The sequence below is a fragment of the Panthera onca genome, chromosome A1 (genome assembly GCF_046562875.1).
Source record: "Panthera onca isolate mPanOnc1 chromosome A1, mPanOnc1 haplotype 2, whole genome shotgun sequence".
Lineage (NCBI taxonomy): Eukaryota > Metazoa > Chordata > Mammalia > Carnivora > Felidae > Panthera > Panthera onca.
The window spans coordinates 59,686,267-59,707,236 of NC_138339.1; the positions used below are offsets into that span (position 1 = coordinate 59,686,267).

Below are 20,970 nucleotides of genomic sequence, written 5' to 3' on the forward strand. Positions count from 1 at the left end.
CAGAAGGAATTCTTTTCATGGGGATGGGGGGAGTTAAAGGAACTAAGGAGGGATGTTGAGGCACCCAAGAAAAGCAACACTGAGAAGCTGTTTTTACCTCTAGGCCTGTAGAGGCAAGGGGAGGAACAGTGAGAGCTGGAGCCAGGAAAGTGAGCTGCCCTGCAGAAGCTGTGGTCATGAAATGTCACAGATAATGACAGAACTGCAGCATTCCACTGGGATTAAATATTTCAAACTCTCCTGCCTTGTGTTCTCCAGTCTCCTGCTGGATCCTTCAATGCCTGAACCTAAATATAAGCCAGAAAGCCAAAGGAATCCATTGAGGCCAACACCCTTCTCACCCCCAACTAGGTACAAAGAAGGGAGGTACATATATATTAATACCCTTTTACAAATGAGCCAACTGAGACTCAAACAGGTTAGACAAATTGTCCAAGATCCACAGCTGTTAAGTAGAAAATCCCATACTCAAACCCAGGTCTCCCTGCCTCTAAACATCTATGGTCTTAACCACTACTCCATACTGGCTCTCACCTACTTGGCACAGCATAATGCTAGGCCTTCTTGTTTGGGGTGTTGGAGTTGGGAAGGAGAGTCTGAGGCATCAAAGAGTAGGAGGTGGTAAACAGTCAAAGATGGCAACAATCAATCCCTTCCCTTCCTGCGTGTGTACATGATACTCTTCACATCTAGAGAAGTTGTCTAATTTCCCTCTTCATTAATCTGAGCTGGCCTCAGTGACTTTATTTTAACCATCTGAAATCTGGGATTTCTGAGGCTAGGTCACAAAAAGATTTGCAGCTTGCTTTTCCATATGTTCCCTCTTAGAAGCCAGATGCCCTGCTGTAAGAAACCCAAGCCACATGGAGAAGCCACATGGAGATGTTCCAGGTGCAACTTCAGCTGAGTTCTAAGCCAAGAGCCAACAGTAAGTGCAACCCATACAAGTGAGCTGTCTTGGACATCCAGGGCAGTCGAGCCTTCAGATGACTACAGCCTTCAACTGCCATCTGATTATAACCACATGTAAGATGTCCAAGCAAGAACCACCTGGATGAGCCAGGCCAACTCAAGAACTGTGAGAGATACTAACAAATTGCTTTAAGCTGCTAATTTAGGGGTGATTTGTTATGCATTTATGGATAGTCAGAATATTGGGTAATGTTTCTGACTTCATGGAAACATTTAGACAAATGGAACATAAGCATACCACACACATTCCCTCTCCCACATAACTGTTAATAAGGAGCCTCTTTCTTGGAATCTTTCCCTCCTCTGCACAAATCCGGACCCCACTAATTCTTGAGCCCAGTCTCCTTGTTAGTCTATAAAACCTTTCCTTCCTGTGAATGCCTCAGGGTACAAATGAAATCCAGTGAAGATGGGGAGTACCTTAGATCAAAGCTCTCTGCCTTCCCTTCCCTCCCAACTTCTGGCCATGCATGTTCTCCACCAGTATGGGGTGAGGATGCGGAACGGACTGTAGATGCTGCAAGACTCAGATGAGAAGAAGGTAAGCCAAGGTTGAAGCAAAGGGAGATGTGGGCCTTGCAGGAAAGCTTTTATCCTAGAAAGGAAAGAAAACACCCATAATCTATCCTAGCCCAGGACTAGAGCTAATCCTGGGTCTAGCAGGGTTTCTCAAACTCAGCACTACTTACATTTTAGACCAGAAAATTCTTTGTTGTGGGGCTGTCCCAAACATTATAGGATATTTAGCAGCATCTCTGGCCTCTACCCACTAGATGCCAGTAGCACTTATCCGCCACTTGTGACAACCACAAAAAAAGTCTCCATACTTTGCCAAATGTTTTGCAGGTGGTAAGAATGGCAAAAGTGAAAAGCACTGCCACCTCCCTTATTTCTCTGAAGACTTTCCCTCTCAGATGGTGAGAAAAACCTGTGACTTTCTACCACAACTATACTTCACCCTTCCAGCTACATGACCAAAACCAAATCCCTTCATCTAGCTCCAGCAGGCTCCCCTCTCCCCAGTCTTCCTCTGGCCAGATGGCACCCAGGCTCTCCAGGGGGCATTTCATAGAAATGACACAGTGTTTCAGGCTGAGTCCATTCTATACCCCAGGATTAGGATGATACAGGCCAGATTCATGGGTGAGCCATTAGGCAGCTGTCCAGAGCACCAGTCAATAGGGGCCACCAAAATGCTACTGGCATAAAACTAGAGTAGGGAGCCAGTCAATTCAGGTCTCCATACATGACTGCTGACAAAACTCATGAGACATGAATGGATTTGGCTGCAATTAAACACTCCCTATTGCTGCCAGTCTCTCTCTGTTGATATTTTTTTATGGCAAATACATGAAATTTACATGGTGTGTATAAGGTCTCACTACTAACTTTGAGACTGGCCTTCTGGGAGTTCCCTGTAACAGTCCAGCCTGCTTAAATTCTGAAACTGAAAAATTCATGATGCTGTATGTGCTCTTTCCTGGGGATGATTTATTAGAATGTCTACATTTAAAGAGTTTACTATGCCTCTCAATAAATTGTCTAGTTCAGAAAATCACATGTAATATGTACATGGAAAATATACCTTTATTTTGAATGTAAAAAGCATTTACTTTTATTATTTTTCCCATTCCTATTAAATATTGAATAGAAATGTAAAGAATAGACAAAATCATGTAAAAAGGACCGAAGTTACTCATCTGACATGCCCAACGTCTCAGTATGGACTGGATGCACACATAGTGCTTGGAGTGAAGGGGCAGAAAATTGCACTGGAAACCTTTCTTTCTACTCCTATTTGTTTCCATTTAAATCAGATCAAAGTGAATCTTCAAAGTAACTTTAATAATGTAAAAACAAGAAACAGTCTGAAATATAAGTCAGGACATGAGGAAGAACAGATCACGTGTTTGACCTTAGGGTTTTGAGGAAGATTGGGTGCTAACTGCATGTATAAGAGTCTAAGATCTTTTCCAGCTCCATTAGGTAGATCCAACCCCTCTTGTTCAAATTAATACTTCCTTGATGCACTGTCCAACCACTCTCTTCTGTACCCCAAGCAAGGAAATGCTCATCAGTTGTTGGGGTTGAAGAAGCCTCCCTGCTGCATGCTTCCTGTATGCAATCTCAAGGTCACAAATCTGTTACACCTCATCCTGCAAGAAGCAGAAGCCAAGATGGAATTAGACATGCAAGCAGTCTACTGGAAAATGTCTGTGAGAGAAACAGAGGTGGAGTCAGAGAAGACAAGGAGAGCTGTCAGACCATAGAACAGGGCTGACCCTGTGAAGGCAAGAGGGAAAGAAGGACAGAGTGCTGGGTTAGCAGTCTCAGACTGCAGCACAGTGCTAGGAAATTTTTGGCTAGGTTGATAGAGAGCCCTAGTACCAATTTATCTAGCATCTCACAGGCATGGGCCTGCCTTAGAACCCCCCTTGTGCTCAATCATTGGCTGAGAGTATCCCAAGGGAAGCAAAGCCTCAGAGCAGATGGCATGGATTTGGAGCACAGCATCTAGGGATATTTATTAAATATGGTCCCCATGACACAGCAGGAATTCTAAGTGGTGCATTTTTAAGGCCACCATAGCTATGGAAGCCTTAGTGTAGCAGAAGGCGATGGATGAATAGGACAATAGAGGAAGGAAGAGGGATACCGCCAGGTAAGGGAGGCCAAGACTGATTTGGCCCAGTTCTGCTCAAAACTCAACTCATACTTCAAATGAAGGTTTGGACTATTTAGAGGTTTCTGACTCCTGAGATCTAGACCAGTACCAAAATCCACCAAATTAGCTAGTGTGTACTAGCTTGGAAAGCAAGCAGCATTGACCATATTTTACCTAAAAATGTAATTCAGGTTTCAAACAACCAATTTTGAAGTTGACTTTTGGTTGCAGACATACCAACACAGGGGATTATCAACAAGAGAGTAATTTTGCTTACAATGATACAACCATTATCAGAGAATATCCAAGAGTAGGATAAGATATCTGCCTTTACACAACTGATATTGTTACATAGCTGAAAAAATGCAATTAATTATTTTAGAAATATTGATTAAATGTCTATGTGTTGTCAGGAATTGTCCCAGGTGCTAGAAAAATAGGTAGACATATTTGGAGCTATTCAAGAATGAAGAACTAAGAAAATGCAGGGAGACATTATAGGGAGATAGATTTAAATTTGTAATATGAATTGCACCAAGAATCATAAAATACCTAGGAATAAACCTGACCAAAGATGTAAAAGATCTGTATGCTGAAAACTATAGAAAGCTTATGAAGGAAATTTAAGAAGATATAAAGAAATGGAAAAACATTCTGTGCTCATGGATTGAAAGAATAAATATTGTTAAAATGTCAATACTACCCAAAGCTATCTACACATTCAATGCAATCCCAATCAAAATTGCACCAGCATTCTTCTTGAAGCTAGAACAAGCAATCCTAAAATTTGTATGGAACCACAAAAGGCCCCGAATAGCCAAAGTAATTTTGAAGAAGAAGACCAAAGCAGGAGGCATCACAATCCCAGACTTTAGCCTCTACTACAAAGCTGTAATCATCAAGACAGCAAGGTATTGGCACAAAAACAGACGCATAGACCAACGGAATAGAATAGAAACCCCAGAACTAGACCCACAAAAGTATGGCCAACTAACCTTTGACAAAGCAGGAAAGAATATCCAATGGAAAAAAGACAGTCTCATTAACAAATGGTGCTGGGAGAACTAGAAAGCAACATGCAGAAGGATGAAACTAGACCACTTACACCATTCACAAAAACAAACTCAAAATGGATAAAGGACCTAAATGTGAGACAGGAAACCATCAAAACCCTGGAGGAGACATCAGGGAAAAACCCTTCTGACCTCAGCCACAGCAATTTCTTACTTGGCACATCCCCGAAGGCAAGGGAATTAAAAGCAAAAATGAACTATTGGGACCTCATGAAGATAAAAAGCTTCTACACAGCAAAGGAAACAATGAACAAAACTAAAAGGCAACCAACGGAATGGGAAAAGATATTTGCAAATGACATATTGGACAAAGGGCTAGTATCCAAAATCTATAAAGAGCTCACCAAACTCCACACCCGAAAAACAAATAATCCAGTGAAGAAATGGGCAGAAGACATGAATAGACACTTCTCTAAAGAAGACATCCAGATGGCCAACAGGCACGTGAAAAGATGCTCAACGTCACTCCTCATCAGGGAAATACAAATCAAAACCACACTCAGATATCACCTCATGCCAGTCAGAGTGGCTAAAATGAACAAAACAGGAGACTATAGATGCTAGAGAGGATGTGGAGAAACGGGAACCTTCTTGCACTGTTGGTGGGAATGCAAACTGGTGCAGCCGCTCTGGAAAACAGTTCGTCAAAAAATTTGGAGGTTCCTCAAAAAATTAAAAATATACCTACCCTATGACCCAGCAGTAGCACTGCTAGGAATTTACCTAAGGGATACAGAAGTACTGAGGCATAGGGGCACTTGTACCCCAATGTTTATAGCAGCACTCTCAACAATAGTAAATTATGGAAAGAGCCTAAATGTCCATCAACTGATGAATGAATAAAGAAATTGTGGTTTATATACACAATGGAATACTACATGGCAATGAGAAAGAATGAAATATGGCCTTTTGTAGCAGCATGGATGGAACTGGAGAGTGTTATGCTAAGTGAAATAAGTCATACAGAGAAGGACAGACTCCATATGTTTTCACTCTTATGTGGATCCTGAGAAACTTAACAGAAGACCATAAGGGAGGGGAAGAAAAAAAATGGTTAGAGAGGGAGGGAGCCAAAACATAAGAAACTCCTAAAAACTGAGAACAAACTGAGGGTTTATGGGGGGGTGGGAGGGAGGGGTGGGTAGGTGATGGGTATTGAGGGCACCTGTTGGGATGAGCACTGGGTGTCGTATGGAAACCAATTTGACAATAATAAATTTCATAATAAAAAAATAAATTTGTAATACGAAAGGATAACTTAAAACTTTTCAATAATTCTGTTATATGTCATCTTCCATTGTGCTTCCCAGCCCTTTGTTCATATAGCTATTGTCTCACTGATCACACTGTATTCTAGTTAGTTATGTATGGATTTCTTTCCCCCTGAGAGTTTTCAAAATCTCCAAGGACTGGGGCCATATATATTAATTCATAATTAAATAAATAACTCAACACTCATATATTTACTCAACAAAGGTTTTTTGAGTGCTTTGTGCCTACTGTTGGTACCTGGGGAGTCCAAGATAAATAAGATACAATGCTTATCCTTCAGAAGCTCATGTAAACTAGAGAGAAAGATGAGGAGACATTAATATAGTTCTGAATGGTGTGTGCTATAGTGGAGGCATTTACTGAGAAAAGAAGGAGCATCAGGACAGGGTGTCAGTGAAGGAATTCCTCATAAAATTGATGATTCTTCAGCTGCATCATGACAGATAAGTAGTAGTTATCCAGGATTTTATCCCTAGTTTCCAGCACAAAACAAGCCCTCAATTCAGTTCTGCAAAATGAATGAATGAATGAATGAATGAACAAATGATAAATAAACAGAGTGTAACTGAGAGTATTTTCTCCTGATCAGCATGCATTGCCCTCCTTCCTGGTAATAGCACCTGACCCCTGGCTCCAGAAGTGGGCCCATGACCCCAGCCTTGGTAATCAAATAATGAACAGCCCTGGCCAGTGACTGGTTCAGGAGACTGGACATGGTTGAACTTGGTACAGTGAGACAAATATCAGGACCTGTTTGAGCAGTCGGAGGATAGAATCTCTCTTCCTCAGTCTGGGGCATCTGGGGGTGTCTTGGTGAAGAGAAGTCTTCTAAGGGTGAATTTCCATACAGGAAGCAGGACTAAGAGGAAGAAAGAGAGAAATTGGTAACATTGTTTTAGCTCCTGGATCCAAAAATACAAGAAGTAGGTCTATTCCTTAACTGTTCTTTGGGTGATCTTTAAATTACCTTTTCTGGCGGCTATGCGTGGGGTGGGATTTAAGCCAGTTTTAATTGGCTCTTCTATTACTTGTGGCAAAACGTGTGTTGGCTAAGGGAGATAAATAGCTATCCACAGTATAAGTTGCTTCACAGAGGATTGAGTTGCCCATTTCCAGAATGGTTCATATAAAATTAAGTCTATCAGAAAAGGAAATGCTGTATCACTGGAGAACCCTAAATCCTTTTTTAGCCTTGTTGATTGAGGATAGGTTTGTGTCCATTTACCTGAGGAAGATAGTGTGAAGAAAAAGAAAGGAAGGAAGGAAGGAAGGAAGGAAGGAAGGAAGGAAGGAAGAAATGGACAGAGGAAGGGAAACAGGAAAGGAGGGAGCGAGGGAGGGAAGGAGGAAGGAAGGAGGGAAGGAAGAAAGACATGAGTGGGGAAGAGACTGCACTATAACATCACCAGATTGCTCATCATTTCAGAATTACTACCTACTTCTTGTGAATGACAAACCAGAAAGAACTAACCCACCAAAAGTTTTGTTAAAAAGAATTAACAAATGTGCACGTTGGTTGAAAGAAAGAGATGTGGCCACTGAGGCATAGCAGCTGAGAAAGATATTTTTCTTTTTCTTCTTTCCCCTAAGTGCACCATCTAAAGGAGGAATTACTATCAAATGCAAACATCCTCACCACAGTGACAACCTTGGCAGGGACCAGAGGAGAAAGTGCCCACTGGCCCCGTTCCCGGGGGTTTGAGTCAAGAGGCCAGGAATCTGTGTAGCACATCTGGGGCAGGAGAGCAGACGTCTAATGGGGCAAAGCCTAGAACCAGAGAAGGTGCATTTTATGAAACGGAAATACAAATAAATAGCTGACACCAGAAGACAGAGTGTCTCCTGACTGTTTAGAAACCGCTGGCCTCTGGTTCTATTTATAAAGATGACATGTTCCACAGAACCAGTTTTCCCTGTTACTAATCGAGGCCAAAGCATCAACATATTCCAGGCACATGTGGGAAGGGATGAGATGTGGGTTCAGGGCTCTGACCTTCTTTAATGAATTCATTCTGCATCTGGGGTCAGGACGCATGCAGAGTGTTTGTACTTTTTACTCTCAGTAACTGGGGGAGACAGAGATGCATAGTCTTCCTCTAGATTTCTAGCTCTTCTCACCTTCCTGTCAGTTTCCTCTTTCTTCTTTCTTGCCTCCCTGCCACCCTTACCTCCTCCTCATTCTCTCCTAGCAGAAAGAACACTCCTAGCTTGTTAAGAGGCATAGATTCTGGTCCAGGCTTTGCCAACAACTGGCTATTCAATTTCAGGCACTTATTTAATCTCTCTGGACTCCAGTTTTCCCATCTGCAAAATGGGCTTAGATAAGTGTTTACCTAATTCATGTTTTCCAAAATATGAAGAATGGGGCTGTGTAAGTGGATATTGAAGATCCTGAGACATATTTCAGTAAAGAACCATATTCAACTTTGTTTTGCCAAGCATGGCTCAAATTCATTTGAGAACAAAATCTCTTTTTTAAAAAATAACATGTAGCTACATCTCACTATTCTATGGTTTATTGGTTGAACTGCTGTTTTTGCCTAATAGTTGGATTGATTCTCTAAACCTTCTTTTTACCATCCTTCTATTTAGAGTGGTTAGGGACAAAAACTGTACTTCTCAGACCTCCTGAAGTGTGAGTTTTGCATTTGGATTACACTCTACCAATAAGATGAACTCACTCATGTGAGATGGGGAAGACATTTTCATTTCTTTCCCAATCCTGACGGATACACTGACCTAGATGATCTATAAAAGTCTACTTCGGGGCACCTGGGTGGCTCAGTCAGTTGAGCATCCGACTTCGGCTCAGGTCATGATCTCACAGTTTGTGAGTTCAAGCCCCACGTCGGGCTCTGTGCTGACAGCTCAGAGCCTGGAGCCTGCTTCAGATTCTGTGTCTTCCTCCCTCTGCCCTTTCCCTGCTCATGCTCTCTGTCTTTCAACAATGAATAAAGTTTTAAAAAAAATAAAAATAAAAATAAAAGTCTACTTCAACTCTTTGGGATTTTTATGTTTTCTCTCTTGGCCATACCTTTTCTTAGGCAAAAAGCTCATTTACATATCGTGAATCTAGTTCATTTATTTTCTTCTGGATTTTAATAAATCGCAAGAAATAGATGGAGGACAAATCAAGAAAGAATAAATGCTAGCTGGGATCATCTTGCTCTGAAGTTTCCATCATCTTCTACAGCTCATTTCTGATTTCGTGGGACATAGTTCATCTTGGGGTCTTGTAGCAATTCCAAAAAGACAGAGACTTGCTAAAAACTTGTAACTGTAACCATGGTGCCCCATGGATCCTTAGGCCACTGTTACGAGGCTGTATTAAGCTGGGCACACAGACTATTTCTCTCAGCATCCCCTATTAATCTTGTAGGGATGATTGTATTCCTCATCACATTCCAGGAGCACTTTTGTATTGTTTTTGAGAGAGAGAAAGAGAGAGAGAGAGAGAGAGAGAGCAGAGGGAGAGAAAGAATTTCAAGCAGGCTCCATGCCCAGCACCGAGTCCAACGTAAGGCTAGATCTCATGACCGTGAGATCATGACCTGATCTGAAATCAAGAGTTGGACGCTTAACTGACTGAGCCACCCAGGAACCCCTCCAGTAATGTCTTAAATGCTGCCACACTTAAAGAAGACAGCTCTAGGAGGGCACAGATCTAGCTCTGGCTCCCTGATGACTTAGTAAGCAACCTTGGTCAGGACAAATAACTACTGTGTCTCTTAGATTTTCTGGATCTAAAATCAATGAAGCAGGCTTTTCCTAGTTGCAAGTACTTTAGACAAATAGGGGACCCTGTATGTAGTATAAGGAGTTTTAAAATTGAGCTTTTCAGGTGGGTGTCGGAATCGAACCTACTCCTGACTCTTGACTCCATGAAGGTTAAACATTGGAAGTTGGACTCATCAAAACATGAGATGAAGGGAATTTCTTGGTGGTTGGTCTTTTGGCAAAATTGTAAAATGGTCAAAATTTGTCTTTTTCTCCTTCCGAATGACAAAAATTCAGTTTTCTAGCTTTCAGCACCAAAAAACTTTCCCTATTTTCCTCTGCCTCCTAGAATTGTCCTGTGTTTTAGATTTGTCCTTTTCAGAGCAAGGAAAAATAGTAAGCTCATTTATCCTGAGGCTGTGGTTTTAACTGTGGCTTCTCATCAGTCCTGGATATCTTCAGAGAGCAAAGATGTCAGGGTCCTACAGCTAGAAACCCAACAGTTGGTCTTGGATGGGGCCCAAGTATTGGGCTAAAACTTCCATGGGATGAGAACCACCAGGGTATTGTTACCTAAAAGCACCTCTTCAAAGAAAATCATGGAAAAAGTTCCAGGGATCAACTAATCTTGTCCTACTCCTACTCAGAATTTCCATAAAGCAGATTACTGCCATTCACTTTTACTTACAAGCTTCAAGCTAACCAGACTGGAAGTACAGTTCTTGCCATAAATAAGAAGCTCAAAAAATCTTGAAGTAATGCCAAGGTTAGTTCAATATGAAGTTTATATCTAGTAGCTGGTACCTTGTTCTGGAAATTCTGTGCCCATTCTGCCTCCTGGCTTGATTGTACTCAATTATCCCACCCTTAAATACCTCCCAGAATCTGGTTTACATCCTCTGCCTTGTGTCCTGTCCCTCATGTAATTCTTCAATACTAACCTGATGACAAACACATGGGCTTTGAGTTAGACCTTGTTCAAGTCTTGACCCCACCATTCTGTAATCAGAATTCCTTGGGACAATTATTTGGAGACTTGGTTTCTTCATCTGCAGAGTAAGGGTGATTTTACCTATTCTATCCCAGTTCAGAGTTTGACACATAGTAAATATTCAACAATTGTGAGGTCCCTTTCCTCTCAAATCTCACTGTTTACCTTGTACTTATTTCTACCTATTATTTATATGACCCATAACCCCAATGGTTTTTAAAGGTAGGATTTCAAGTATCAGTAGGAAGATATTTCAGGCACAGCAAGAGCTTTGTGTTGCAATTGAAATTATAGCCTACTGGTCCCCAGTAACTCTATCTTAGCTCCCACCATAAGGGGTCTGTCCTAGGCATTCAGGGCAGTGATGAGATGAAAGAAACTAATGGATGCAATGGGAGGAGTGAACTGAAGAAACCCTTGATAGTCACTAGTGGGAAGCTGAAAAATAAACCCAGAGAAGACCTGGAAAGGGCAGACCACCAGATGTCTAGCTAGGAAGCAGAAATCCTGGCTGGAGTCTGTTTCAAACCACAAAATATGAATTTGGGGAAGAAAGCATTAAAAACAATAAATTACCAAATTTAAGATTCAACTGCCTCAAACTGTAACAACTTAGGCACTTGTAAAAGAGAAATATTCCAGATGGCAAAGTGGAAGGATGAATTATAGAGAAGGAAGTGGCTAATATCCTGTGCAAGACTTTGAAGCAATACAAAGAGCTTTCCTTGAAGGAACAGGCTAGGGGAGCCTGGTGTTTCTAGGAAACAGAAATGGGGTGCCATTAGATTATGGTCAGCTGGCCCCACTGGCCAGTCCTGGGTGCTCAGGGCTCAGGGCTCAGGTTTGTTTCAAATTGCCTTCTGTCTTCTAGGAGATTCTGTAACAAATGGCCCTGGTGCCTTAGGAGGGCATCTGGAATGACCACTTAAAACGGACAGGACTTTGAATTGACATAGTCCATCTGGCCTCGCTACTTAATTCAGGATCCCATGGGCCTAGGTATGATTTCAACATCACTTTTCATCTTCTATCTCCTTTTATACAAGGTCACTCCAACCCTGGAACCAAGGAGATTGAATCTGAACAGGTAAACTGAAAACAGGTGAAGGACTCTGATTGCATCCTGGTCAAAGGGGCTTCTCAAAATGTAGTCCTCAGACTGCATAATCTGACTACATGATACCTCAGCACCACCTGGGAGATTATTAGAAATGCAGCACCCCAGTTGGTCTGTGGTGAGCCATAGACACTGACTGGCCTTTGTTCCACAGGATGGGGTTTGTTAAAAGTGTCAAGAATAAGGCTTATTTCAAGAGATACCAAATGAAATTTAGAAACAGATGAGAGGGTAAAATGATTACTATGCTTGGAAACACTTGGTAATTCAGGATAAAAATAAGTACAACACATCTAAATAGAGGATGATAGTTCATGCATATCATTTGTCAGATTGCTTATGCCTGTAGAGAAGGAGATATGATAGTTTGTGTAGCTTTGCTCTTGAGCTCCCAAAGTGTGAAGGTTGGCCTGACAAATTATGTTGCAGCATATTGTACCAGCCTGCTGCTGGCCTGCAGTCTTCTTAACTCATTTGGTATGGACAAGACCTATGAAGGCCAAATGGAGGTGACTAGAGATGAATACAATGTGGAAAGCACTGATGGTCAACCTGGTACCTTCAGCTGCTATTTGGATACAGGGCTTGCCAGAACTACTACTAGAAATAAAGTTTATGGGGCCCTCAAGGGAGCTGTGGATGGAGGCTTGTCTATCCTTCACAGTTCAAACAATTCCCTGGTATAGTTCAGAAAGCAAGGAATTCAATGTAGAAGTATACTGGAAGAACATCCTGGGTCAGAAAGTTGCAGATTATATGCACTACCTAGTGGGAAAAGATGAAGATTCTTACAAGAAACAATTCTCTCATTACATAAGGAACAACATAACTCCAGACATGATGGGGGTGTTTAAGAAAGCTCACACTGCTATATGAGAGAATCCAGTTTATAAGAAGAAGCCTAAGAAATAAGTTAAGAAGAAGAGGTGAAACCGTCCCCCCAAATGTCTCTTGTCCAGAAGAAAGATTAGGTAGTTCAGAAGGCAAGATTCCTTAGAGCTTAGGAGCAGGCTGCTGAGAGCTAATAAACCAAACCACAATTTTCTATGAAGATTTTTCAGATAAAGACAATAATAAACGTATTCACCAGGCAGCTAAAAAAGGGGGGGAATGCAGCACCCCAAGTCTATCAAATCAAAACCTGCAATTTAACATGATCTGTGGGTGTTTCATACATATGCTAAGGTTTAAGAAACACTATACTACTAGATTATATATGCAAAGGAGGAATATAGGCCCACAAAGATATTTGTATGCATAAGAAAGGACACAGTCCATGTCCAATCATTTCAATAATACTGCACCTCATGGAGTCTACAAGTTCCTAATATCACTGCCAAGGCATTTTTCTCAATACGACTAATAAAGGCCTTTTGGTCTGAAATTGGGTCCATAAGTAAAGGGGCATCCAGTCCTCAATCTCAGTCTCAGTTATTTTACTGTTTCTCCTCTTGTCATGCAGCAATCCATACCAACTGAAGGAAAGTCATAACATACAGGAAGCTGCATAAAACCCTCTACTGGTTTGCTATCACACTCACAATAGTTCAGATTCCTTATTGTGGTCTCACAGGGCCCTTCATTCTCTGGCACCTGAGTACTTTTCAGAGTTTATTTCTTGCCCTCTCTAACGCTGTTCCAGCCATTCTTGCCCTTTTCTTTTTGGAACACACCAAGTTCATTCCAAGCTCTGAACATTTCCAGTCATTCCTTCCTCTGTGGGAATGCACTTTCTTCCCTTATGTCTTACCATGAGTCCTAATCATGTAGGTCTCAGCACACACACAAAAAAATGCTTTCCTAGAAAGACCAACACTGCTACTCTATCTGAAATTCCTACCCCAACTATTCTAGCTGTATCAGATTATTCTGTGTGGTTTTCTTCATTGAATTTAATGTTACCTGGTATTCTAGTGTTTATATTTACTGATTTACTTCTCCCCTGCCACATATAATAGAAACTTTAGAAAAGGAGATTCCTCTTCCTGACTGCTGTATCCCCAGTGCTTAGAACAATGCCTGACAAAGTATTTTTTCAATGAATGTTTCCTAAATGTGAGTGAATGATAGCAGTAAGGTGAAACTACTGGCTTCTCAGTTATCTGTGCATTCCTACTTTCTGTGCTCTAATCACCCCAATTATGCCCGCAGATAACTCAGAAGGGCTTAGATGGCAGAGCCTGAGTCAATGATGCTTTAGGTCTGACCCACAGGATTGAGACAGGTCACACTGTGGTCACTTCAGGGCTGTGTAGTGACTGTATTCAATTCAATACAGTTTTATAAACCTTTGTTCATGCACAAGGCACTGAGGAATAAAGGCAAAATATAAATATAAGGCCAAAGGTATTCCAGGAAGGCAAAATGGAATTTACAAAGGTATAAAAGCAAGAAAGGGGGTTGGGAGAACTGTAAGTAGTTTGGTGATACCAGGATGCAAAGTGCACTGTTTGGGCAGGCAGAAGGAAATAAGGCTGGGGAAGGAAACAGAGAGCTTGTAATAATACATCTCCTTGAGATGCTAGACCTACTTTATGTTTGAGGTCAGATGCAAATATCTCAAATTCTTTTTAGTCCAAAAGAGCCAGCAGTGAATTTAGCTGAGAGCATGTTGTAACCTCTAGCCCTCCTCTGTGCTCCCTTTGGGCACCATGAGCACCATACCCAGCAATCTCAAAAGCCCTCACATGCTGGACCCATTAGGCACTGCATACTCCTCTGTCTGAGTCATTTCCCCCTCTGCCAATGGTGACAAACCCAGAGGAATTCTCCATTAATTGAATCTGAGATGACTCACTCTAAACCAGGGACTTGAAACTTGAAAATCTCAGCAGCAATACCTTGGCAGTAAGACTCTTGGTTTCAGTTGTCCAGCTTATTGTCTGGAGAGCCAGTGGGTGTGACAGGATAGAGTAGAGGGTATCTGGGTGGGGGGTGGGCTTTGGAGCAGGAACTCTGGGTTTTCTCAGACAGCTGGAAAGACAACAGCACCCACTATATGTCATTGCTTGTTTAAATTCCAGCTGGTTGCCAAAGGCTAAAAAATGATATTCAAACACACTTTGTTTGGCACACCTATTTTGTTTACAGTATTTGATGCAGTATTTAAAAATAAAGAGCTTTTGGGGCACCTGGGTGGCTCAGTCAGTTAAGCGTCCAACTTTGGTTCAGGTCATGATTTCAAGGTCCATGAATTCAAGCCCCATGTCGGGCTCTGCGCTGACAGCTCAGAGCCTGAAGCCTGCTTTGGATTCTGTGTCTCCCTCTCTCTCTGTCCCTCCCCCACTCACACTCTGTTTCTCTCTCTTCCTCAAAAATAAATGAACATTAAAAAAAATTTTTAATAAAAAAAGAGCTTTCATGTTAAATTCTGTATTTCTGAATTCTCTCAAAGATTTAAAAGACCTGGCAATAACCTACTCCAGAATGGATGCCCTTTATATAGTCTGTGTGCTCCCAAAGTTTCCATGGTCTAGACCCCAACTTTTACATTCTGGTGCTCCTACACTTATACTCAGAATGCTTCATTGGTTTATTGTCCCTTATGGCCCCTGTAGGATTTGAGTTTGCAACCCCTATTCTGAAGCCATCATCAAGAGGACAAACTCTGATGATATTTTCAGTAATAGAAAAGGACCTCAAAGTATTATCTCTCTGGAAAATTTCACCTACTCAGTGCTAAAAAATTTATTAGAAAGTAATATAATAAAAGGGCATGAAAATGACCAATCTCTACCCTCTACATCTTCTCTCCTGGAAGAACACGTTACTTATATTTGAGGCTGGGGTTTAGTTTCTTTATTGTCTTTTGTTCCTCATCATAATTGCATCATGGTATATATTTAACTATTGCCAAATAAATAGGTAAGGAATGAAATGACATTGCTGCTCTAGGTCTTATGCATCTGGTACCCTCCCCCAGGAGACCTGACACCAGGATATGACATGTTTTCTTCTTTTCTCCATCTATTCCTGTTTTAATAGTCTCCTTCCTCCCATATGTAGTCATCTGGCTATTCTTTTCTTTTTTTAATGTTTATTTATTTTTGAGACAGAGCATGAGTGGGGGAAGGGCAGAGAGAGAGGGAGACACAGAATCTGAAGCAGGCTCCAGGCTCTGAGCTGTCAGCACAAAGCCCGACTCAGGACTCAAACCTATTCAAACCTCAAACTGTGATGGACATTTAACTGACTGAGCCACCCACGTGCCCCTCATCAGCCTATTCTTCTAAGAAGCATCCATGACTTCCCCAAATTAGAAATATTAGTTTTCTTTTCTCTATTCAAAATTGGTACTTATTTATTATGTAACTTCCTCAGTTTTATTTCCTTTATGGGAAAAGCAATATATACTTCATAAGATACATACATTATGTCTAGATGTGGTGAAAATAACCATTGCAAACACGAATATATCACTTACTATATGTCAGGAACCCTTCCAAGTGCTTTGTATATGTTGATTTATTTAATCTTCACAACATTGCTGTAAAGTAGGTACTGATATTATAATCCCCATTTTACAGATGAAGAAGCTGAAGCAAAAAAAAAAGTTAAGTAACTTGCTCAAAGTCACCAGCTAATAGGTGCTGGAGATTGGCTTCAAATCTCAGAAGCTGGACCCAGTGTGTATGGCCCTAACTACTAAATAATACTGCCTCTCTTCTGAAGTGAGGTCTATATTATATGACCACATCCTTTGTGTTCAAGATTGAAAATTACCCTTTATTATCCATTCTTATCAGTGCTATTTTACATTGTTAGTTACACACAGCCAGGTTGAATCCCACTTGCTTTTAAAGCTCTTTAACTGGCTGAAGAGAAAGGTGGGAAGAAAAGTCTCAAATAACATACATATAACTAGAGGTGGGATCCACAGTCCTTCGTTCTTTTGCCTTATTTAGGCAGGAAATTCTTCAGGCACAGAACACTTTTGAAAAATAGCTTTATCAGCAGATCCTTCCTGAGAGTTCTTTGTCATCCAGAAGTACCATACATCCAGCCTAGATGCAAAACATCCCTGAGGTCAAGCAAAGACTTGGAACTATAAGAATGCAAATGGCATTGGTTTTCCATTTCATCATTTTCAGATATGGATCTGTTTCCCAATCTTATCTGTATACTTTGTTACAGACTCTCTTATATTTGTCCTTAGTTTCTTCATTTGTGAAATGAAAGATTGGAAAAGACCATGAATGGCAAACAGATTTGCTTTTGTATGCCATATCCAATTGATTAGTTGTATTTGCCTTGGAGAACTGCAAGCCATAAGCCTGCAGTATATGAAGTACAGAAGTATATGTCAGCATATTTTCCAAGAATTTGCTTCCCTGGATTAGATGACTCCCCAGGATCCTGCCCAATTTTATGCTCATGTGAAAATAGCTACAAAGGGAAAAGGGAATAACAAAGCAGGGGATATGAATAAGATTTTTTAAAAAGGACTATGAGGAAAAAGAGTATGTCTGTATAATTACGATTTATACTGGAAGCAGTGAAGAGCAGGATTGATATTGCAGAAAATCCAATCAGTAATATGGTAGACAAATATAAAAGTCATGTAGAAAAAAAGAACAAAGTGAGGAGTCAGGCAAGAAGGAGTTGAGTGTCATTATAAAAAGGCAATGTCAGGGATATTTGTGGTGATGGAACTATTCTGTGTCTTGACTATGGAGGTGGAAAATGGGCCAACACATGTAACAACATTACATATAACTAAGTATGCACACACACACACACACACACACACACACACACACACACACACGGATGAGTACAAGTAAAACTGGGGAAATCTGAATAAGATTGGTAGGTTGTAGAAATGTCAATATCCTGTCTGTGATGCTTTATTATATTTTTGAAAGATATTACCCTGGAAGAAAACTGAACAAAGGGTATATGGGATCTTTATATATTATTTCTTACACCTGTATGTGAATCTACAATGATCTCAAAGTAATGTTAATTCACACACACACACACACACACACACACACCCCAAAACTATAAAGACATTTAGAGAGAATTAGAGATAAGAGAATAGAGAACCAATACACAGACAAATAGTGTTATAAAATGGAACTAAAATCAATGATCAAAGGTAAAAACAGATGAAAATGTTTCTCTGCTGAAAAATGCCAATATTAATGGATTTAAAGGACTCCTCAAAATCTAGGCCTAATGAGAGAAAATAAATTTATTCTTAAACACATTGTGACATACTTTCTATATTATGAGGCTTGCAGCCAAAAATGACAGCCAGATGAAGTAGCTAGGAGCCAGGAGCTTGTGAACAGCCCTGGGTGCCACAGTGGGAATTCATAAGCCAGGGGCATTAATAAGCCCCTGCCCCATGATTTGATTTAGGGATTCTATTCCCCTTTAAAACCATGTACTCGTGCCAAACCTGAAAATGCTACTGAATCACAGATGCTGCATGAGGAACATTTGCACTGAGAAAGATTAGATAGCTCCCTACCATTCAGAAGGATTTCCTACCATTCATAAATGATTTCTTGAAAAACATAAAGGCAACTTTTACAGTAATTATTTAGACATGGACCTAGACACAAAGCAAATTCAATCATTCCTATACTTGCTCCCAGAAACATTTCTTTAACCTTAATGCCATGTGTTCAGTTATGGATGTTTATGGACACGTGGCAGGCAGAAGGTACTACAAATGTACAAAAATCGGGCATGACCCCAACCTCCAAACAGCCTCTTAGACATAAGCATGTAGTAACAACAATAAAGGCTGTGATTTATTAAGTGTTATCTGCAGTCCAGATACTGCACAAGTGTTTTGTATATGATAATTTAATGATCTCAATAATTCCATTGAAGGCAGAATTGAGATTTTACTTCATGTTAGTGTGACCCAATGACTGTAATATTCTCTATGCTCACTGCCCACCATTTGCAAGATGAGGGTCAAATCACAAAGCTACCATGACATCTTCTGTGAACATGTACAGATTCATCATTTATTCATCAATACATATGTATTTGCATCATCCATGTACCAGGGTTTATGCTAGGTCCTGGGACACAATAATGAGAAAAACAGACAGGAATCCATCCCCAAGGAGCTTCAAGTCTAATAGGAGAAACTGGTATTATTCAAATGATCAAATTAATATGTAACTATATGTATTCATGGCAAGGGCTACAAAGAAAAGGATACACATTGCTTTGAGAGCATATAAGGAACCAATTTGACTTAATCAGAAAATTAGAGAAAGTTTTTCCAAAGAAGTGACTCTTTTAAAGAAATCAGAAGAAGGATTAAGAGTTATCTGGTTGAAGAATGTTAAGGAAGACACTCCAAGAAGAGGAAACAGCAAGGGAAAATTCCGGGGGGGCGGGGGGGGGAGGCATAGAAATAAGATGGACTAAAACAAACAAACAAACATAAATAAATAAATATAAAAGAAAAGAAAAGAAAAGAAAAGAAAAGAAAAGAAAAGAAAAGAAAAACAGAGGACCACTGTAGAGAGAGTGAAAGAAGAAGAGTGGTGCAAGATGAGGATAGAAACTTAACAAGTGCCAGGACATACCAAATCTCATGGTCCACATAAGGAGTTTAGTCTTCATCCTAAGAGCAAGAAGAAGCTGTTGGAAGGGTTTTAAAAAGGGAGTGGTTAGGGACATGATGAGTTGTGAATTTTCAATTATGTTTTTCTTTTTCTGTAGCCAAAGCTGTTAGTGTGAATTTCTAAGTTACAGTCTGTCTTAATAATGCTTATTATGACATCAAATGACAAAATATTATCTTCCTAACTAGAGGGGAGACACCATGAAGGCTAGGATTATTTCTTAAACTATATTTTATTGGATTTAAGATATCTAAATAAGATGTGTGTTTACTGTTGTATTCCACTAATAAGGAGAAAATGCTGCCAATTAGACTTCCCATTGATTATAAATAGCATCTCTATTCCAAAGATTTTAAAAACATGAAATAATGCACATCTTTAACTAATGGAATATTATACTTCCTTTGACTCTCTTACAGTGCCTAACATAATACTGAGTTGGTCAAAAGTGGAATGGGAAGAGTGTTGCCCTTCAAATGAGGAAACTGAGTTTGTAACTGGTTCTGCCATGCACCTGAACAAAAATGACTTTTTGGGTCCCACTCCACTTTTCTATAGTATGGACCACATGAGTACTGAGGTTCCTCCCAGATCTACATTTTCTTTGTGCAACAGCTGCCTGTCAACAGCTATAGGGAGAGGACTTTGAGGCTTTTCTCTGCTAGACAGAGTACCTTTCAGGGAGGTACAGGACCCCCTACACTTCTCCACGTGGAAGACAATAAGGAATGTGTCTGAAAGACATGCAGCCCTGAATTAGAGATAGAAAACTGGACTCAAGAAATCTAGTGACCAAGGGAAGTTTCTGTAGGCCTCATGTTAACCAGAAGATGGGAGCAGAGCATGGGCTATGTTATGGTTTGAACTGTGTTTCTGTCCAAACGGTATTGAAGTCCTAACCCCTAGTAACTATGGATGTGACCTTATTTAGAAATCATGGGTCTTTGCAGATGGTCAAATTAATATAAGGTCATTAGGGTGGGCCATAATCCAATATGACTGTGTCCTTATGAAAGGGGAAATTTGGACACAGAGACAGACATATACAGAAGGAGGAAATGTGAAGTCCCAGGGAGAATACCATCTGTAAGCCAAGGAATGCCTGAGGCCATCAGAAGCTAGGAGAGGCATGAAACAAATTCTCCCTCACAGAACTTAGAAGGTACCAACCCTGCTAACACCTTGGTTTTGGACTTCTAGCCTCTGAATTTTGTTTAAGCAGCCCCAGAAAATTATTAGAGGCTGTTTCCCAGAAGACCTATATTGCTACAGTGATTCAGGGTCTTTTACTTTCCACCCTCCTCTGCTTTTGATAAAGTAGCAGACTATCACAGACCAGGGATCAAAAATACATGATTGTTAAGAGAGTACAGTTTGCCCTCAACACTCTCTCACATCTGCTTTCTACACCTGACAATTCCTTCTCATGCCTCTGGCCTCAGGTATCAGCACCCCACTCTGCTTTCTCATAGCCAAGAATACCTTCCAGTGCCCTCCTCAGCCCTGTGTTACTCTTTCAACCTTAATTCCATTCTGCATCCTCCCCTCTCACTGGCCTTCATCTC

The 20,970-nt window shown here is 40.6% G+C and overlaps 1 protein-coding gene, 1 long non-coding RNA gene and 1 pseudogene across 3 annotated transcripts in view; 1 reads left to right on the plus strand and 2 right to left on the minus strand.

Moving 5' to 3' along the window:
* Nucleotides 1-20,970, minus strand: part of SLIT3 (slit guidance ligand 3) — a 687,161-nt gene that overhangs the window by 634,618 nt on the left and 31,573 nt on the right. The gene's annotated exons all lie outside the window — the stretch shown is intronic.
* LOC144616360 (uncharacterized) lies at nt 1,366-19,485 on the minus strand. Of its 2 annotated transcripts, XR_013555556.2 has the most exons (4): nt 19,367-19,485; nt 7,619-7,750; nt 6,733-6,841; nt 1,366-3,128 (listed from the first exon to the last, which is right to left on the minus strand). It is a non-coding gene; the product is annotated as an uncharacterized LOC144616360 (long non-coding RNA). The 2 variants fall into 2 exon arrangements; XR_013555557.2 differs by lacking the exon at nt 7,619-7,750.
* On the plus strand, nt 11,963-12,909 carry LOC132680976 (large ribosomal subunit protein uL18 pseudogene; annotated as a pseudogene).